We start from the raw sequence: 19,318 nt of genomic DNA on the forward strand, positions 1-19,318 counted from the left end.
AAAATCCTTTGGCCACTTCACCAAAATATATGTGTTGCCTTTTGCCTACAGTACGAAATACAGGGTATCGAGTTACTCCAGACCAAACTACAACCGAAACCTCAAACCTATGTCAACACTTCGAGAACTGATTCAGAAAGTGCATTCCATCATCTTGTATGCACAAACATTAAGAACAATCATGATTACTATGATGTGAAAACGTTTGTTGGTTAATTCACAGAATTAATTCAAATAATAAGAAGCTCAATTCTCAGAATAACAAGCTTATAAATGGTGCTAGACATGGTGGAGGTGGTAAGGAAAAAGGAGGGGGGTTGAGTTTCTCAGGCCCTTGCTATATTTCCGCTGGCCAGGCCGCCGAGCCGGGACCCGAGACCAAAGGAAAGTCGCAGCCGCGTGTAAAAACAAACCTCAGTCTGGGGCGATGAGAGCTGAGCAGACCCTATCGTCAATCATCTCTGAGGTTTGAGAACAGTCCCACAGAAATCTTAAGCAAACTAAACCAAACACATGCCATTTTTAAATCATCACTAACGCTACACCACTATCTATGGACGTCTATGACTGTATACTGTGTTAAAAACTAAATACATAAAAAATAAGTGCTCACTGTAAAACATTTCCTAAAAGAAACGACCACAAACATACACTGTACATAATCCAGACATGGGCAAGTTACAATACAGCCACTCTCTGATATCATTACAGAAGCAGCAGAATGGGTGGGTCTCAAAACAGCGCTGGCAAAAATCAGCTTGAACAGGAAATGGTTGTAGATGAACTTTTCGGCCATGCTCTGCATTAGGAAAGAGGAAAAAAATGCATTTCAGTCTCAAGTTCAAGACGAGGAATGATGGCGGGAGTTACCGGATATCTCAGCCCATAACAGGGCCATTTAAGAATTTAGCGCTACAGGTCCATATGTGCTGACCCAGGTGTTAAAATGTAGAAAACCACTCTCTTCATGAAGAAAAAAGTACAATTTAAAATAGGAATTTAGCACAGACTCAATTTTAAGCGAAAGCACCCAAGCTTTTTCCCAATACGTTAAAAAACAACAAAACATATCATTTGACCAGAAGTGTTCAAACTTAAACTTATTCTGAAATCACTTCTTATCAATGACCTTTTTTGGATTGAGCATACAAAGCTGAATGCTGACCTTCTGTACGGACAGTCAAAGTTTGCTGTTTCTATAAATACGTCTAAGAACTGTTTAGCTTAGATTGTCAAACTCAAGTGACCTCTCTTTGCCCTTTTACTTACATGGGTTTGGATTCCCAACTCCAAACAATAACATACCCAGTCACCACTCGGCAGACGCACTGCTTTATGTTAACAGTGTTTCTCAAGCCCAACTGGGACTACGCCCAACACTACACATGTTCGTTGTAGCTGTTAATTGCATTTTCTCCATGGGGAGGAGGAGGGGAAGTGACAAAGCCTGTATACTGTTGGATGTACTAAAGGTAGAGGTGGGCGATATGGCAAAATGTAGTATTATGATAGCTTCAGAAGTTATATAAGCTGATAAGTTAGAACAAAGTAGTACTGCATTTTAAAAATACTGTCAAAAAATACGAATCTGGTTACTTGTATTCAACATTTCACTGCACTAAATTCAATTAAACAGGACTAATTATGCTTTCTTTTTAATCAAACATGTAGTTGGAAAGTGATTTTTAAGCACTCACAATATTTCATGATATGCTCAGAAAAGCATATTGTGACATACTGTAATGTAATTTGTCACAATAATGAGTAATACTGTCATATTGCCCAGTTCTAACTTCAGAACTGAAGTTGGGAAAGAATGTGGTATAAGCAGGGGTTAACTTGGACCAGAACAACCTAGAACAGCATTCTGGCACCCTTTCAGTAATGTAGATTCCACCACTCTTCTCCAGAGCATTTCTTGTTTTCCTGCAGCATAACTGAACTGAATTATTAACCTAATTCAGTGTTGCTGTATTCACAGGAAAGTTTTGTAGGTCTATAAAAGTTGTGTGAAACACAAGGTGACTGGAAGCAGTGCAAAATCATCTAAAATGAACTTGATTCTATCCATGCTGGTGAGATGGGTTAAGTGCATCTAACCAAACCTTTTTTTTTTCTTTTTTTTTGAAGTTCAATGTTCTTATGGTGAAATGCAGTGTTAGCTTTACACCAGATGTAATGGAACTCATGTCTTCCAAGACGTTGCACCTTTGACTCATCAGTCCGTAGAACATTATCTCAAAATTCTTGGGGGTCATGTTTTTTAGCAAATGTGAGATGAGCCTTTGTGTTCTTTTCGGTCAGCATTGGTTTGTGCCTTGCAGCTCTCCCATCGATGCCCTTTTTTTGTGCTTAGTGTCTTTCTTATTGTTGAGTTGTGTACTTTGACCTTAACTAAGACAAGTAAAGCCTGCAGTTCTTTCAGATGTTCTCCTGGTTCTTTTGTGACCTCCTGAATGAGTTATCAATGCACTGTTGGTGAAATTTTGGTAGGCCAGCCACTCCTGGGAAGCGGCTGTTTCATGTTTTCTCCATTTGTAGATAATGGCTCTCAATGTGGTTCGCTGGAGTCCCAGAGCCTTAGGAATGGCTTTGTAACCCTTTCCAGACTGGTAAATTACAATGACTTTGTTTCACATCTGTATTTGAATCTCTTTTGAACGTGGCATCATGTGCTGCTTTTTGAGACCTTCTAGCCTGCTTTGCATTGCCAGACAAGTTCTATTTAAGTGAAATTTAGATCAAAAGGTCTGTCAGTAATCATGCCTGGGCGTGGCCAGTGAAATTGAACCCAATAGCCAATTGAATTTGGTTAACTGGCTGATTTAGAAGCTAAGGGGGCAATTACTTTTTCATATAGGGCCATTTTTCCTTCAGTGAATGAATTCATCAATTACAGACAGCATTTTATGTTTACCTGGGTCTAATATTAAAAGTAGTTTGATGATCTGAAGCATTAAAGTGTGACAAATATGTAAAAACAGAAGAAACTGAGAAAGGGGCAAACACTTTTTCACAGCACTGTATGTAGGAGAGGAATGCCTGAGCCTGAAGAACAGTTGATTTTTCAGATAGAACATCAGGCTCAGGTCGGGACTGTCTTTCTGTCTTTCCAGTAGAGTCTAAAATGTGTACAATAAGCCTAATCTTGCCAACTGTTTGTCATGGATAAAATAAAGCTCACAAAAAGAAACTCTTTAAAAGTCCAAATGACTCAGGGGCATTTACATTTTCACATATTCAGAGCATCTTACAATTTAGTTCAGTATCACTTTACAATAAAACTATCCTTCTAAAGCGTTAAGGAATGTTGCAGTTATAACTCATAAATAGAGAGGGCAACAGTGAGCTGTTGTTTCATGAATATGAATATCTGCTGAAGCTGACAGGCTTAATGCTGACTGAAAAGCCATAGTAAGATAAGTAACCAACAAGATCTGAGGTTTAACAGCATAGATGAATGTGGGCTCACTATTTGGCAAGCAACAGATCACCTTTTTATTTTTAATACATTTATATTACTGATTTTAAGGCGCTAAATAATAACCAGTAATAACTCATTTTAAACCATAAATCATTAATTAAAAGTAGCATTAAATAAAATGTAGCACTGAACCATAAACCCATCACAAAACGTAGCACTAGGAGTCTTGCTCAAGGACTCTATTTGATGTGGTGCGCTTGCACAGGCAGGGGATTAAACCCCAGTCTACTGAGTTGAAAGCAGCGGTATTACCCACTACGTTACATCAAACGCAGCATCTTCACTGTGGAAACTTCATGACCTGGTTGTTCCATCAGATAAAAAGCACAGTGGCCTTGTATAGTGCAGAGCAGTGGTGTCCAATCTTACCAGCAAAGGACCAATGTGGCTGCAGGTTTTCAGTCCAGCAAAGCAGAAGCTCACAAGATCAGTTTGAAGACTGAGCAACTGATTGAACAAGCAGAATCAGGTGTGCTCTTGGTCATTTGGAATACACACCTGCAGCTGCGCCTGGCCTTTGTGGATAAGAATGGACACTGTGTAGCACTTGTGACCGCAATCTGAGCTATGACCGGCACATTGTCTCCTCAGCAACATATTTACCGTGGACGTAGATGTTCAACATCAGCTACTAGTCAGAAACATGCCAGAGTTCTTTCTCGGATCAATTAACCCCTTAAAATCCCAGGCTTATTACATTGTTCAGTAACTATAGGAACTTCAATGCAAACTGGCTGAGCTATTCTTAGGTTGTAGAAGTGTGTAATAAAACTTTAGGCCTGTTGTCAGGCCCTAGCCATTTAAAGGGGTTAAGTTAGGGGTTAAATAAGTTAGTTTTTTTGGTCATTCTCTGTTGTAGGACTCAGGCACTAAGCGAAAAAGTGAAGCATTGTAAAATGCGTTGGTGATAATCCATCTGTGAGCAGCTTCAGATTCAGATTTCAAATTTAGCAATACCTCTCAGGCCTGGTTGCTTCAAAATCATAAGTATAGGTCAGGTAAGGACTTCAATTCGGTGCTCTTGCAGACCTCTGATATGTGCTGATCTTATCTGTAACTCAGCCCTCAGTATCTAAATTAGTTTGGAGCCAGCCAGCTAGTTGACCAACCAGGTGCATGTATCCTCCCTTTCTCCCCATGAAGAGTCCCACCACCTTCCAGCTGAACCCTTGGCTAGAGGCCTGATTTTGGGACTGATCAAAGAAGAATTGGATTCTTTGGAATTTACCGGAGTTCTGTCAGCTTCTTGGAAGCAGTTGCTGATTTCGCAAGAAAAGAAGTGGGGAGTATACCACTGAAAAGCCTCAGAGCTAGCACTGGAGTCCCATTTCCCTGTTTCCTGGCTGTGTTGCACTTCTCTTCCCTCAAGGATAGAAAAGCCTACAGCACTGACTTCAGAGAGTATTACAACACAGCTCCATAATAAGGTAACTCCATTCCCACACGGGGAGAAGCATGGAGTGTAATATAACAGCCAGAGAAAGCAGGACCGTGGTCAGACAGTGTAGGTGTGAGTCACGCTGGCTGGCGTTGGGCATCTACTCAAATCTCAGGTGTCCGTTCTTGTTCTAATCTCTAGGAAAGCCTTGAAAAGGCCAGAGCCGGGGGGTGAATAACATCTGGAGAAGTGAGTCCTGCTGAACAGCTGGGTTCACTGTAACAGGAGACATTTCATACATTTCATCCTTTTTCAGACCGTATCGCAATGATAGGGTTAAACCTGGGACATGTTAAGGGTAATTCCGGGATGCTACCTCATCACGGCACATTAATACCACTCGTTTTTCTGGAAGGGAAGCACAACCATTACACCATAAAAGTGATTCCTTCTCTTTTTTGCGCCGTGTAAATGTATATGGAGGCACTTTCCATCTGGAATAAAAGACTCACTCATCAGTCACTGCAGACCCGATACTCTGCCAACACGGGATTTGGAGGTGCACTAAGACTAGCATTTATACTGCCATGCCTCATTTGTCAATGGAGTCATTTTGGGTGAATATTACATGGCTCGAAACTGTCCTGATGAAAAATTAGGTGAAAAAATTCAGTCACTGTCACGTCTAGAAAATGAATATTACTGCTTTACACACTTTCCCTCATGTCTTCTTCTCTAGACGCAAAAATGTGGCTGTTTAAACTTCTCCTCTGTTAATAATAAGATTTCTCAATGCTGTTATGTTTATTTGACATAAAAATCTCACAGTACAGATATCATAGATTAAGTGTCACAAACTACCTTTTTGAACAAATATTTGAACAGGAATACACAGTCATATGCAAAAGTTTGAACACCCTGTTTAAACAATTACGTTTTATTGATTGAAGTGAAAAAATGACATTTTCTACAGGGAACAAACTTAAATATGGCAAGTTTTTTGCAAATTATAGTGCACCATTTCTATTTATTTGCTGAACTGAACATAATGGAAACATAAAATATATAATGCCTCATAACTTTTGCACCGGCCACATTGTTTTATATTTTTCCCAATTTTTAAATCCAGTAAAAAAAGAAAAAAACAGTAATTGTGCATCAAAATGTGCAGTAGTGTGTTCGCTGTAGAGGATGTATATTTATTTTCACTTAGAAAATCAACAAAGCAATTTGACCAGGGCATCCAAACATTTGCAAACGACTGTGAGTCAAACATCAGTCGCATTTTATCAATACTCTGAATAACAAACCAACAATAAGCACTCACTGATCTGAACTACACTGACTGAGCTCACACGCTCACTTGGAAAAAATCACAGTGCATCCAATAGTAACGGAAGCCTTGTGCATCTTTTATACAGTGATAGAAAACGCAGTGGCACTCAGAAAGCTCTGATTCTACACAGTAATATAGCTTTCAGTGGCAAACAGTGACATAGCCTCTCTGGCAGCAGAGTTTAAGTGGCCAACGCCAAAGTCTCTGAAAGTGCCAAAAAAAAGGGTCTGGAACAATGCCATAGAACAACCACCTTTGGTTCCATAAAGAGAGCCTTTCAGTGCACGGTTCTTTTAAAAAACACTCAATAACACTCAACTGAAATGTTCTTTAAGGAGCCCAACATGGTTCTCCTTTTTTGGCATAAGAGCACACAAAAGAATGTCTTACAGTAAAAGAACCTGATTTGATCTAATCTCTGAGGAATTTCTGGGAATTTCTAGCCCATTCCTCTTAAAACATTCCGGAGTCGTACCAAATGGGTCAGTGGTGGGGGTGGAGTAGGGTGGGGGAAACAGAGCCATTCTCTCTTCCCCTATGCACACCTTCCCTAAGGCCGACAAACAACACCAACTGCTCTGACCCAGGCGTGACCTAATCCACCAGCGATCCCTGCAGATAACAGCAATAAATCAGCAGACCACACCAGTAAACAACAAACACCCAGCAAGAGAAGCAACCCCTGAGCACACTCTCTCATCATAATACCACCTTTGTTAGACATTTTTGTTTCCCAGATCACAGCAGTGACCGAGCCCATCTGAGAGTCTCTGCCAAGGTTCCGGTTGCCTTGGAGACAGGTAAAAACATGCACCAGGCTGGCGCAGCTGGAGAGGCTTTCTTAGCGGTGGGATGGCACCATCTCCGCAAAGTATGAGGGGACTGAGGGAAAGAGACACGGAGCCATTCAAATGAGGGATTACTGCCTGTGGACAGTATGAATGACCAGGAGAAGATAAGATCACGACAGATAATGACTGTGAGATAATGTGCTCTGTGGAGAATGTGTGAATCTCCAACCTCAAAATGAGTCCATTCTCTCGAAAGCAATTCAGTGTATCATGAAATTTCGAACGTTAAATCAGTTCAATTATTTTGCCACTAATCAGAATTTTTCTTAAATATATACCGAAGACACAAAAGTTACTGGACATACTTTTTACATAGTGATGAAATGTAGATGAATAAAAAAAAAACAATACTAATTTTCTGGATTTTTACATTTAAAAACTTTGATTTGCAATTTTGATTTTGACCCGTTTGATTTGTCTAATTTCCAGACAAAACGTGCAAGAAAACATATGTTCAACAGAAAAACACACAGAAGCCTTAACTACTAAATATTATACCATTTTTATGCATTTAGTGGGCCCACGCTAATGGTTTCCATTCTTTTCAGTAGAATTGCATTCAGTTTTTGAAAGAAATCTGCAGGGCTATTTTTTCACACCTTCAAATTTCAGTCTTAGAAGTTGGTTGCATTTTCTGCTTCTCATGATCCAAATAATCCCAATTACAAATTTAGACTCATCACTTAATAAAACCTTGTTTATTATTGAGTAACTACAGGTACTCTAATTGCAAACTGGTTGAGCTATTCTTTGGTTATAGAAGTGTGTAATGAAACTTTGGGTCTGTCGGCAAGCCCTGGCCATTTAAGGGGTTAAGGCAGGGGTTAAATTAGTGTGTAGAGTTTTTGGTCATTCTCTGTTGATGGACTCAAACACTAAGTAAAAAAAGCGAAGCACTGTAAGCACTTCAGGCCTGGTTGGTTCAAAATCATAAGTATAGGTCAGGTAAGCGCTTCAATTTCATGCTTTTACAGACCTTTAATATGCGCTGATCTTATCTGTAACTCAACCCTTAGTGTCCCAATTAGCTTGGAACTAGCCAGCTAGTTGACCAACTAGGTGCATGTATCCTCCCTTTCATCCCCATAAAGAGTTCCACCACCTTCCAGCTGACCCTTGGCTAGAGGCCTGATTTTGAGACTGACCAGAGATGAACTGGATTTTTCAGAATTTCCCCACAAGTTCTGCCAGCTTCCTGGAAGTGGTTGTAGATTTCACAAGAAAACAAGGGGGGGTATACCAACGAAAAGCCTCAGAGCCTTTAGCTAGCACTATTCATTTTTCAGCATCAGGAAAAAAACAGTAAACATATGTTCAACAGAAAAACACACAAAAGCTTCAACTACTAAATATATCATTTTTTGTGCATTTAGTGGGTCCATTCTAACGGCTTCCATTATTTTCAGTAGAACTGCATTCAGTTTTTCAAAGAAATCTGCAGGGATACTTTTCCACACCTTCAAAGTTCAGTCCTAGAAGTTGGTTTCATTTTCTGCTTCTCATGATCCAAATAACCTCACTTACGAATGTAGACTCATCACTTCATAAAACCTTCCTCCACATTTCCAGTTTTGGTGTTTAAGTGTAAATCTTCCTCTTTCGTTTGTCTGTTTCCTTCATAGTAACAGTTTCTCTAGAGCTACACATCTTTTCAGACCCATAGCGTTGAGTTGTCAGTGGAAGGATGGACAGAAACACCTGTGGATGATTTTCAGATCTGAAGCAGCTCGATTTTCTCCTCTCTCAATGATGAAAGCTTTAAGTACTGTTCATCTGATGAGGACAGTTTGCTGGTCTACCAGGTCTTGCACGGTTGATAGGAGCCCCGTTTTCTCTGTAATTTTTGACAATTTTTTGAATACTAGTTTTGGAAACTCCTCAGAAATATTGCCTGGAAAATGAAAAGCTTATGCTTAATGGCCATTTGCCTGGAAACTAAACAAATAAAAGGGGGGTCTCTGACTTTTACACCAGTACTGTATGTGTCTTTGCAAACTGATTCAAACTTTCCAAAATCTATGCAGACCGATGCATTTTTATACCCCTAACTATCTGGCTGCTTCACTTTCCAACGGTGGTCTGACACTGTTGTTTATCAGCATTCAAACTCAGTTCTTACTCTAGTGTTAGTTTACTTTCACTGCAACATTTCCCTGCATATCTGCTTAAGCGACTATAAGCCACATCTGACTGTGGCCAAACCACAGCATACAGAGCCTATGCTGAATAATTTGTCTCTTTTGTGGAATGATTTGAGTCTCAGGTTTTGTTTGCCAGATGCTCTCCACCAACACCAATATGAGTCCTATCCATGGTACAAAGCAAACCTACTTATGAAACTGGGCCCCTTTTAAGTTGGTTTTGTGATTTATGTTATATGCTTTTCATGTTGGTTGTTTGAAATCTGATTTTCCCATGTGCCTTCTTCATGCAAAGTCATTAAGGGTAAAGCAGAGGCACAGTCTGTTTACGACAGCTCTTATCCTATAGAGAAATTATGCATTCTAATGGAGTCTACAGATGGCGTTTAATGGACTGCAGTCTCATTATAAAGACTCAAAACGGGTCAATGGCCATAGAATACCCTTGTTGGGGTTTGCTGAATGAGGCACTCCAACGGGAAGAACCTCCGCTTTAACAGACAAGAAAAAGTTTCCTACACATGAAGGGAGGATTCTTGGTGGACGTGGCTTGTTCCCAGAATCTGAAATGAATTGCGAAACTGGTGCAAGAATGGATTAACTGTCCGCATATGCGGAGATACTATCACAATAAAAAGATCACAAGTGTCGAAAGAATGTAGCCGCAATGGAAATAAATGTCCAGTCAGGGCAAATACAAAGTAAACTATGTTCAGCAGTTCTCTGTAAAGGCCTGCTGAACACTTGTTGATGTGCACTTTTATAGTTTCCAGCGATTCTGTGGAAGTGTTACAGTGTTACTCCAGATGATCATGACTAGGTTCTGCACAGATGGCATGCAGCACTGTCAACATCCAGTTCTCCATGTCTATTTTTCTCTCTATCAGTGAGCAGATCTCAAGTACAATAGTTTTTGTCCCTCATTTGCATGTTCCCCAGCATTCTTTTGCCAGACTGAAAATTTACATAATCATTTTTGCTGTTCAAAGTCTGCACATGCATAGTTAATTGGTAATGTGGTAAGGTGTGAATGTGTATGTCTGTCTGTCTGCCCTGCAATGGACTGGCGACCTGTCCAGGGTGTATCCTGCCTTCCGCCCAATGATAGCTGGGATAGGCTCCAGCACCCCACCATGACCCAGAAGCATAAGCGGTTTAGATGATGTATGTATGTTTGCAAAGCCTATCATTTGGTGCAACCTTTTCTATTGTATACTTTTTTTGAACTGACCATAAATTAGAATAATGGTAATAATTTTATTTGTTTAAATAAAAGCAAAGCATTTAAAAGATTGCTATATTCGAAAAGATTACTGTCCCAAATTAATACAGACATATTCAATTTTTATTTTCTATTTTAAGTATTTGTTTGTAGCAAAATGTAGCATGATTTAAACAAATAAATAAAAAAAAACTGTTTTGAAACCTATCAACTTTCTTAATTTGCATTTGCTAGCTCGGTCTGAATTCGCCATATATTTGCAGTTTGAAAAGAGCCTGAATGACTGTAAGAGGGAGGAGAACTCTAAGAACTTGAGCTGAAGTTCTAGGCAGTTTCTGCTTTAAACTAGAAGACTGATAAACATAGGTAGGGCCGAGTGGGACCAAGAGAAGACTGAGGAACAGGGAGGAGATGAGGTGGTGGTGGGGTGTGAAAACTTTCTCACAGTAAGTGGCAAGTACAGATGTGATTTTTAAAGTGTCAGATTGGAAGGAGATGGAGCTTCAAGCATGGATCTAAACATTGGATATTTCATAATTCCATTTGTTTTCTCTTTTTTAGCCCCCCAAGACAAAAAGTTTGGGCACCCCTGGTCTAGATTAATGCAACAGATACAGCCCTAGTGAGGCTAACTGTCTCTCTGCCCTGATTACAAGCCAAAAGACCTCCTCCCCCCACACACTCATGCCACAGCCATCTGTGTAAACGTTAGCATTGCTGTAGCCTGGGTGTGAGATCACTCTATAGAAACAGAAGTACTCACAAAGTACACAACACTGCCTTTATCTGGCTTTATTCCAAATATGATGTCCAAAGACAACAATTTTCAAACAAAACTTGCTTAGTTCAAATGTGACTGAGTTTAAGATCTTATTCATCAAGACCAGATAATTATCTCTCTTAAGAAATTCTTCTCAACTCAATTCGTCATCACTGGCGCACACCTAAGAGACATAACATTTAAAAATAAGAGATATAGAGACACAGAGACAGACTGAAAATGTGTTGTCTTTTACTTCTGGTTACATCCCTGGTCTGCTTCGACTTCCTCTCCATGCTTAGGTTTCCCAGCACCTCTGAATGTTTGAAAAGAGAGTGTGTAGCCAACAATAACATGGCCACAGTTCCTCAGACTCCTCTTCAGTAGATCCGCCTTAGTCTGACATACAGCAGGTGTTGGTGTGACATGACGTTCTGTGGCTGCTTTGTGCAGAGACAGCTACAGCATGTGTCCATCATTATGGCACTTAAGTTTTATGAGGCTCATCTGAGAAATCATAAATCTGAACTCTTCTGTAGAGGAAATGCACAAAAACATTAGTAAATAGGCTCTTGCTAAAAAAGACAAGAGTCTCTCGTAAAGCCTGCACAGAGCTTAAAATCCCTTTAGAAGTTTAACAAGATACAAGACATTTTAACGTTTACTCAGTTACCTCAGCGTTCAGTATAGTTAGCCTTGGGTTCAGGGCAGGTGTCAGAAGGTTGCACCTCTGAGGCAACATGGGCTGCAATTTATGAGCTTTAGAGGCTGCAGTTTTCTTTATTCTACCTAGTAAACGTATTAAATTGGGCTGTATTAGACCTCTGCATATGGCATATACATGTTTGAAAGTCAGATGCCTCCATTTATTAATTTAACACACAATTACACAGAAGCCACAACAACTAAATACTGTATGTCACATTTTTCTGACTTTTTGCACGTTCACCCCCTTCACCACGTTCACCTGCCTTAATTCCAGCTTCCATTCTTTTCAGGAGACTCACTTTCAGTTACTCAAAGAAATCTGCAGACACACTTCCAAAGTTCACTCTTAGAAGTTGGCTGTATTTTCTTCTTCTCACAATCTAAGTAATTATACACCGATCAGGCATAACATTATGACCACCTCCTTATTTCTACGCCCAGTGTCCATTTTATCAGCTCCACTTACTATATAGGTGCACTTTGTAGTTCTACAGTTACAGACTGTAGTCCATCTGTTTCTCTGATACTTTGTTAGCCCCCTTTTACCCTGTTCTTCAGTGGTCAGGACCCCCATGGACCCTCACAGAGCAGGTACTATTTGGGTGGTGGATCATTCTCAGCACTGCAGTAACACTGATGAGGTGATGGTGTGTTAGTGTGTGTTGCGCTGGTCTGAGTGGATCAGACACAGCAGGGCTGCTGGAGTTTTTAAACACCTCAGTGTCACTGCTGGACTGAGAATAGTCCACCAACCAAAAATATCCAGCCAACAGCATCCTGTGGGCAGCGTCCTGTGACCACTGATGAAGGACTAGAGGATGACCAATGTCTACCAGTTTTTTCCATTATTTTGACTTTCTCCTTTCTTTTGTAAGTGGATTATCTTATATCTAATCTCCTAAAAATGGAATAATGTCCATTTTGACAAGAAATTAAATAAATAAAGTGTGGTCAATGACTTTTGCACAGTACTGTGTATATAATTTCTTAGCAGAGATCTTGTTTTGAGTGTGCATTAAGCACATTTACCCTTTCATATGATATGATTTCTTCTGTATGAAGCATTTAGGTGCAACAGCATTTGTTTTAAACGTGTTATAGAAATAAATATTACTTACTTACACACTACACTTTTAGCAAAAAGGGTTCTACATAGTATCAAGAAAGCTCTTTTGGTGCTATATAGAACCCTTTTCAAAAAGGTTCTATGCAGAACCATCTACATCACATCCTCCATCAATCTGAAGAACTCTTTCATGATGCAAAGAACCCTTTAATCATGCAAAAGGTTCCTTGAGTGTTCATGGTTCTATATAGAATCACTTTCTTTTCTTTCATGAACAACCATCTTTTTGTACTATTACTGCAGATTAAATCAATAAATTGTACAAGCCCTATTCTGCAATGGGACAAAGAATCCTTTCATGTTTCAAAAAAATAAACAGTGGAATCTTGCTTAGTCTAGAAAAAGCAGTAGATTAAACAAGGCATCTGAAGCATGCTTGGCAAAAAAACTCTAGTAATTTTATAACCCAGTCAACCGAAAAGTGCGCTAAATGTTTGTGGCACGACAAGGTTTGGCCCACAGCTAGTGGCTGTATTCCTTCACAGCCTGTGCGGGGAAATGCAGTCACATTACTGAGTCACATAACTGACCTCATTAAAACGCTTATCCGTCTGCAGCCGGAGTCTAGCCCAGTGCCCATGCAGACAGATTCGGAAACTGTGTCACTGTCTTACTCCAGCATTCCTTTATCTCCTCATTTGGCATCCATATCTTGGACATACCCATGTCAACACACCCACCACACACACACACACTACATGCACATACAAACAAAAAACTGAACAATATAATAAATAAACATTGATTATTACAAGTATTACAATTCTAATAATTAATTAACATTGCAAAATCATTCCTATGGGTGAGTAACTGTAGCTAGAAATTTAAAACTGTATCAACAAATCGCCACCTTTTGTGGAAACTGGTCCGACCAATAGGAACATTTTGGTCAGTACTGATTTTAAGGGGGTAAATACTACAATCATATTTTAAATGTTTAATCTTATACTTTGATAGATTTAGTTAATTAGTGCTTTACTGACTGATATGATTGTCACAATTTTTGAGCTAAAAATCTAAATAAAAATATATTAGTAAAATATATATAAATATAGTACTGGTGGTGAAGCTACTCCTGTTTTGGTGTCTGTAAATTATCTCTTTAGTTTCTTTTTTCATTAGTTCAGTCTGTTTTGTTGTGATACAAGTTGAACAAAGAGTTACTCACATTGGGCCCAATGGCAAAGATTTTTCCCTGCTGTCAAGAGATTAAGGGTTTGAATTCAGCTGATGATGTAGCTAAAGTGAAATTTACACTAAGAATTAATAAAAAATAAATAAATAAATAAATAAAAAACATCCCAGGCTGATGTTATTTGTCAATTAATATAACAGTCAGGCATCCGTGTGCATCCTATCAGAATAAAGTGGGTGGGAAGGGGGAGGTGCTTTTGTCAAGCATGCAAATGTGCTCAAATGACTGGGGTTCTTCTTTAAAAACTGCTTAAATGTTCTAAGGGCTGTTTTTTTGTGGGCTTATTCTATAGAGGCTATCAAGGCAAGCTTTGAAAGAGGTCTGTTTGAGAACTTTGATATATCTGAGCCAAACGGATTTGTAGTATACAGCATAAAAATTATAGTTCTGTACAATCATGACACTAACAAAGTATTGGAAACTGAATTGAATCTTGATCTCACATTAAAAAATTGTATCAAAGCTGATTATTACACCCTTCTTATCTGAAAATGCATTGCAAGAGTTGCTGAGGTTAGTGCTGACAGAATGGATTATACTCTGAATTTTCTAACGATAGTTTTAACTATGTTAAACTGATTTCTTTGCCTCTTCACAATAACATCAGTCTATATTACGTAAGTAATTATGCGTGTCTTCTTAGAACTCGGTAGTAATGGAACCATGGATGTAAGCGTAGCCCATTGATCCACGTATCAGTGGTGTCGTTCTAGTTCAGATGGATTTTTTTCATTCAGCCAATGTCTATCATCTGGATTACGACAGCTGAGCATTAAACCTACCCTATTTATCAATTTACCCCACAACTTTCAGCTAAATTTGAATGTAGGGGGACAAAAACTTAATTTGGAAAAGTTGGGCAGGATATGCCCCCCTCCCTCTGTGGAAGCTATACCTAAGAACACAAACAAATACACACAGCCACTCTCTCATTCACACTAGAATCCATGTCCTCCACACTTCAGGCCAACCTACTATTAGACTACTGAAGGAGCGAAAGGGAAAAAAATGACAGCGTCAAATTGGAAGAATTTTAATGTGACCACAAGTAGGTCTGCCTCATGCATAACGGCAATGAAACTGTACCTGCGAGTCTGGAGACCAGCAGACAAACAGACATTCCTTTACACCTCCAAAGCCTTCCATCCTACAGCAAGGTGAGTGGTCCATGTGTTTTCACTCCGGACTTCGGTAACCCAATTTGAAGGCTGGGTGCGGAATAAACCCGAGAAAACGAGTCACAAGGGAGATCATCGTTCAGACATTATTTCAGCTGTCTACGGTTAAAATAGTACGCCCTAGAAGCTCTCGTGATCGGTAAAACACGTGCGCTCCTGCCCACAACAGAGGAACCTTGTAGTGTGTAAAGGAATGCACATTTGATTAAACATCTCCAATACAGCCATAAAGACCCTGAGTGAGAACTCTGCGTGATGTCACCTCCATCTGCCAGAGCTATAACATACGAGCCTCAGCCCAACAGGCTGGAACACATTCACCGCCTTTATTTATTTCTTCCAGGATGGAAAAATAATCATCAGGATCAAAAAAAAGAAGTTTAAAAAAGAGTGAGATTGGCTGATGTCATGTAATTTAGTCAGCGGTGGGGTAATGATGGCAATTATGGTGGTCACTTCCTCCTATAAATTGGGTCATGGGCAAATTCTCTATAATAAAAAAAGGCAAGCAGGACAGAACAAACAAAGGCTTTTTCATTGTGTTACCTTGCTCAGAAACAGGCATTTCAACCCCTTAACATCCCAGGATTATTACATACTAAGGCTTATTATTCATTAACTACAGGGACTTCAATGGAAACTAATGGAGCTTTTCTTAGGTTATAGATGTGTTTAAAACAAGTTAATACCTCAGACAGCTACCGTCACAATCTACCAGAAGCTTGATGGAACACACAGCTCAGAGCTCAACAGCCAAGACTTATTTTTCTCTCTTTTTTGCAGTTGCACTGAGATACTACAGAGAGATTCACTCGAAATAGGCCCCGAATAATCTGTAATTACTCTCGCTAGGACGAAGCAATCTGAACTAAACAATGTGCAATGTGCTCCTCAGTATATGGAGCTTCGAACAAGCCCTGAATGCCCCTGCATTGGAGCGATGTGGTAGGTGCCAGACAGCCGTCACAACTTTTAACCTCCGTTTGCAGGTTCCGGGTGCATATCCCTGTACCCCTTCATGTGTCTGGCAGAAAACAGAGATCACTTCCATCATCGCATGTAATACAATTGATTACACATATGTCAAGGTATGTAGCATATTTGTTTGGTTCAGATTGCTTCATCCTAACGGGAGTTACAACAGAATATTCGGGGCCTCTTTCAAGTGAATCTCCCTGTATAATCTTATTAAAGTAATAATTTGGTGAAAATCAAATTTACACAATTCCCCCACCCCCCTACTCCAAATGTAGACAATCGGTCAACATGTGTTTGAGGCAAGGGTGTGATGATTTGCTCTGCACTTTCCCTGCATTCACATTAGGAGGTGACAGAGCAACAGGCCACCAGTCTTCTTCTAGAGGAGCACACAAACAACATGGCGACCAGATGAAAAGCAACAAATCAAGCTGACTTTTTCTCAGGTTTGCGCACATGAAGAATAACATGGTTAAGGGACAACCTAGATGATTGGTTCCAACAAAAAGCTTGGACACTGCATGCCTTGGCACATTTATTAAAGGCGAAGTGATTTTTTTGCTGAACTAATCCTGTTAATACCTCAGACAGCTTCCACAATGACCTACCAGGAGTCTAATGGAACAGAACCCCATATATATAGTGTAGCCTGACCACTACTTTTCTCTCTACTTGCATCTTAATTTTATATCATCTCAGAAAAGCTTTAACCTATAGTGCTCTGTGTTCTGAAATGCTATGAATAATAAATACTCTGGAAACGCTGATTTGCTCAGCCTCAACTGATATTATATTTCATGTACTTTCATGCAGCCATGCTAAAGTGGCCTTCTGAGCTCATAATCCATAGGAAATAAAAGCAACTGCCAGAAAGTCATAGAGCAGTGTATGATCTTTTCCTCCAAGCCTGAGCAGCTGCTATTGCTCTCCTGAGTCCTATCTCGGAACAGGACAGAGAGGACACAGGGGCAAGGGTGAGGACAAAGGTGAAAAGTTTTACTGCAGCACGTTAAATGGAGGTCTGACGCTACATGGTAACACTGTAGTGCCGTCTGCCGTTTTGCGACTTTTGGCTCAGGACCACCATGAGAATGACCAGCTCATTATAGTGCCACTCGCAATCATGTGCATGTTTGTACAAAATGCGACAGGAACAACAAACAGGGCCTTGCTGGGCTGCGGCTGTTTACACAAACGCAGGCCATTTCAATCAAGGACGTGGCGGTCCATCACCATGTTCCACAAAAGCCAATTGCAGGGTTGGCTTGCCAGCTCCCGCAGTTTAGCTGTATGGAGAATGTTATGTTCTGGCTATGCTCTGATATGAAGACTTCTGATTTACTGCAACTTGGGACTCTAGGGAGCAGCACAAACCTATAGAGCTGCTTCCACAGACTTTTAAGGGAAAAGACAAGGCGTGGAGGCTGGTGGTGTCAGGCTGAAAACACGCTGAGATTGATGAGCTTGAACTCTCCCACACAGGCTCATGCGCAAGCTGTACCAACAGCACTCCCAGCAGTACGTATGCGAAGATGATGTAATGCAATGAGGATTGCACCATAAGGACAAAATAGCATAGTGTTGACATACTGCTGCATATTGCAACTGCAGCACACCTTGCAAGATGTTGAAAGCATATTGATAATGTGATGTGTTGCATGTTCACACAAGTGCCTTGATTCATCTAAACATAGAAAACTTGTTTGTTTGAAAAGGTTTGTGATTGGTCAAGGTGTCTCAGTGCAGAATAAAACATTCAGACTGGTTAAAACAACAATGAGTTGCACTTTGAGCTGAGATGTATTTCAATTTTAGATTCATATATATATATACACCTTTAAAGGAGAAGGACAAAACATGCATTTTTTTTCTTTCCCAATTCATTTTGGGCCATTTCTTTTGGTCCATTCTTCATTGAATTTACACAACGTGTAAAGGCCAACAGGCTTTTTCAAACGGAAAAAAACGGAGATTTTCTTCCGACAGCTGCGATATTTTATATATTTTATATACTATAAAACAATATATATATATATATATATATATATATATATATATATTTATATATATATATATATATATATATATATATATATATATATAGTTTTATAGTGTTTATCTTGGCAGTAAGTGTGTTTTTGCCAATATATATATATATAATATTAAATTACATATTACATAGAAATAAACATATAGTGAAACTTAACAAGATTTTTTGTATTTATAAAAGCAGTTTGAGCTACCTAGGAGAACACAGGTTTGGTTCCAGATGTCTCCTCACTGCACTCCAGCCATTACGTGGATTTGTTAAATTCCATCACCAGCACACCTGATTTAATTTAAAAAAGCTATGATTAACCAAACCAGGTATCTGATGATGAAATGAGGAGGAGTGATCCTCCCTTTCTTCTGCTCTATGTGAGAGACCGGAACATTGATCATTTGGTATAAGTGTGAACTGCTCATTTAAGGGGTGTAAATGAAAACGAAATGAAAATAAATGCTATTCGAAATCCCCTTTTTACAACACAGTGTGTAAATTAATGTAAAAACACTACAAGCACAACAACTACATTCCTACACACAAAATGAGGATGGATATCTTCCATCATACAGTGTAATACGCTGTCAGCACAGTTGTCTTCCACAAGCTCGTTAGACGTCGGGTGGATAAAAGCCATGTTTAGGACACCGAAAGGTACACAACGTTCAAAAATACACACTCTTATCTGTGCAGAAAACCGCAGCACACTTTGGTGAGTGTCTTCAGATGTAAAACATAGCAATCAAGCAGGGCAGACTCAACATAATGCTGCACTTGTGGGCTTTTGGCTTTAACTTTTATACAGCTCTCTACTGTCCACAAAGCTGTGTTTAGTTAATGAGAAAGTAGGCTAAACCAGTCACACTGGCATGCTTACCAAACAAGGGCTTTTCAGAAGGTAGGGCGTTTGAAGCCTT

At 39.6% G+C, this 19,318-nt stretch overlaps 1 protein-coding gene across 2 annotated transcripts in view; it reads right to left on the reverse strand.

Moving 5' to 3' along the window:
* The window catches only part of plod2 (procollagen-lysine, 2-oxoglutarate 5-dioxygenase 2), a 61,086-nt gene that overhangs the window by 40,544 nt on the left and 1,224 nt on the right, over positions 1-19,318 (reverse strand). The gene's annotated exons all lie outside the window — the stretch shown is intronic.

The sequence above is a fragment of the Colossoma macropomum genome, unplaced genomic scaffold (genome assembly GCF_904425465.1).
Source record: "Colossoma macropomum unplaced genomic scaffold, Colossoma_macropomum, whole genome shotgun sequence".
Lineage (NCBI taxonomy): Eukaryota > Metazoa > Chordata > Actinopteri > Characiformes > Serrasalmidae > Colossoma > Colossoma macropomum.